The 2901-nt window shown below is 46.5% G+C and overlaps 1 pseudogene; it reads right to left on the bottom strand.

The window, feature by feature from the left end:
- Positions 1–1097: 1097 nt before the first annotated feature.
- On the bottom strand, positions 1098–2155 carry LOC148443419 (carbohydrate sulfotransferase 14-like; annotated as a pseudogene).
- Between the last annotated feature and the right edge of the window lie 746 nt (positions 2156–2901).

The raw sequence follows: 2901 nt of genomic DNA, 5'->3' as shown, positions 1-2901 counted from the left end.
GATAAATCGTACATCAGAGGGTTACAGTGTTGCACTCTAACACACGGAAAACTCAAACAAAATAGAGCACTGCTTTTACTTAAAAACGTATATGGGTGTAATGTCCATTCAATTCATACTTTAATGTTGTTAGAAATTTTTTTAAAAGCTTGTCTTCTTGGTATGCCTGAAATAAGGATACTTTATCCTGAATGGGTTAACAAAGATTTAAAGTAATACTTCAAACATAACAAGCACAGACCTGCCTGGAATAACCTCCAAAGGCTATGTAATAGGCAGAGCATAACTGCTGTTCATATAGGAAAATACTATACAATAGAAAATATATTCAGTTTGCAAAATATGCTTTTTCTTCTTTTTTCCGGTTAATATAAAATCTTTGGTTAAAAAAAGACAGCAAATACATAAGGCATATTCCAGTTGACTGAACAGTATAAATTGGGAATTATGTAAACAATGTATATAAATAATGCTGTTTGCATAGATTAGGAATGTGATTAGGAAGTATGCATGTTAGTTTAACAGACTAAGAAAATTATTACTGCAGTAGGATGTGATAAGCACTACTGAAATATACGCTGCCATACATATATTTTTTATGCATAATATTGTTACAAAGTATAAAAATGAAATACATCTGAATCTGATCTAGGATTGCAACAAACCATCTAAAGCAGTGACAGGCAATTTAAACCACTTCAGGGGCCACAATAGGCAACTCACACCCCAAAGGGCCACATGTTACTCTTAATCCCAGTGACTAAAATAAATTAAATACATCTAATCAATGAGAGACGCCTATCTGTAATCCCATATCAGTAGGCCTTTTAAATAGACAATATGACAACTAAGCAGGAATGAGTTGGGGGCTGCAAGAGGACTGGATGCGGCCCCATGGACTGTTGCCCATCACTGTTCTAAAGAGTGTAGTTCTCCACAGCAACCAATCAGCTTCTAGCTATCATTTTATAGACTGTACTAGATAAAAGCTAGCTGACTAGTTGCTATGGGCAACTTCTCTCTTTAGCTTTAATAAATTGTCCCCAAAACCTGCAGCATGTCCTGTTGTAAATTGACGCCTGAGTTCCCTTAACCCTTCACTGGCTACAGTATTCACTAGTGGTGTTGGGCAATGGATAGGCAAACAGAGAGAAGTCCAGGATGTACTTCGGTAAGAGCTCTCTGATCAGCCCCTTTGGAGTGTTGCACAAGAAGCAGTTTAAGGTCTCTTTAGTGACGGGCTTATACCAGACCTGCATCTCCGGGAACTGGATGTGCACGGGGGCAGCGATGCAGTGTAGTACATGGCTGGCAAACTGGCGCAGCCTCTCGTAGGTTCCTATGAAGTTGTAGCGCACAGCATAGGGCTGGAAGAGGTTGTAGATGGGCATCCAGTGCTCGTTCATCCACTCCACGTCAAGCAGGTAGCACAGGAATTCCGGGAAGGTGACATCGTTCCCCTTGGACAGCCCAGGGCTTTGTCGGCACCTCCGGACGATCTCCAGACCGTATTTCTGCTGGTACTCCCGAATCTGCCCGAACTTGTTCCTGTAGGCAGAGAGCAGCCGCTCCATGGGATCCCTGACAAAGAGGAACTTGTAGTAGTGCTGCAGGCGGTGTCTGACCTGCTCGGCCGGGAGGTCGGCCAGGAAGACCAGGTCACTGTTGTGGTCCATCTTACGGCGCTCATCTACGCTTTGCAGGCGGCCGGCCAGCACCTTCAGCACCCGCTTCCAGGTTGAACAAGCCATCTTGGGCACGTAGCAGTAGAGGAAGTGGTATTTGTCGCTGACCAGAATGTGCCGGAGCAGAGTCCGCCGCTGGCCCCCTGGCAGCTCCCACATGCTATGTGGCATGCTCCCCTGTCCGCACACACTGCTCATGGTCCTGTTCCTGATCTCCCGCAGGACCTGCACCTCCAGCTCCCCCTCCCCGGCCGCCCAGGCTCCAGCTGCCTGGTCCCGAAGGGGAGGCGGTGTCTTCACCTCGGCCAGGATGCCCCTATCATCAGGAGGAGCCCAGTTGATGCCACAATCACCCCAAACATCAGCATGGAGAGCAGAAGGGTGCTGTGGCCCCTAGGATGGGGCAGTTGGTAAGAGGGGATCGGCCTCAGGGTCTCTGGACCCATGGGAAAGCCCTTGGGCAGCTGGTACAGGGGCATCTGGCTGGGCAGTGGCGATGAATTCTGGATCTCTGCTCAGTGGATTCGTGGAGGCCACTGTAAGACGGCAGATCCCGCAGCCGTCGGCATTCTTCAATGCGCTAGGAGCAGCTTAGGGCAGTCATCTCTGTGCCAGCAGCAGCGGCCCCTGTCCTGGGCATAAACCTGTATCAGCAACACACAGCAGCCTCCATCATCCTCATTACGGGAGAGCGAGCCTAGCGAGGGGCCCAGTGGCAGCTGCCGCAACGACGTCACAACACACTCACACAGTCACGTGACACACGGCCAGCTACATCTACTGTATCTTCCCGGTGTAACTGTATGAATGTACATACAGCAGCAGCTTCTCTCTGTTAACTTCCCCAGTGTCACCACAGCTACTGTTCTTAGTACATAGGGTGACATATTAAAAGTATGAAGTAAAAATAAATTAAGTACAAAGAATGAGGTACACAAATCACAACATAACACGTAGCACTAAAAAAAGAAAACACAGGATAAAGTCCTTTGATAACAAGATGTTTTGAACTTGCAGGTATTTGGAAATGGAATGTTGTGAGGGTAAATGTGACAAAATATGTGATGGGGAGTAAGAATAAAAAAGCACTAAAGATATTGAAATACAACACCACAGTCCATAATTTGAAAGTATGTCGGAAAGTTCCTCAATCATCAAAAATGGGTAATACTTCTGTACAGAACTATAGGAGACAATGGAGGCGCCTGTCAGACCT

The sequence above is a fragment of the Taudactylus pleione genome, unplaced genomic scaffold (genome assembly GCF_031769625.1).
Source record: "Taudactylus pleione unplaced genomic scaffold, aTauple2 ptg001274l, whole genome shotgun sequence".
Lineage (NCBI taxonomy): Eukaryota > Metazoa > Chordata > Amphibia > Anura > Myobatrachidae > Taudactylus > Taudactylus pleione.
The sequence above is the reverse complement of the archived record's forward strand: the minus strand, read 5'-3'. Positions and strand labels throughout refer to the sequence as shown.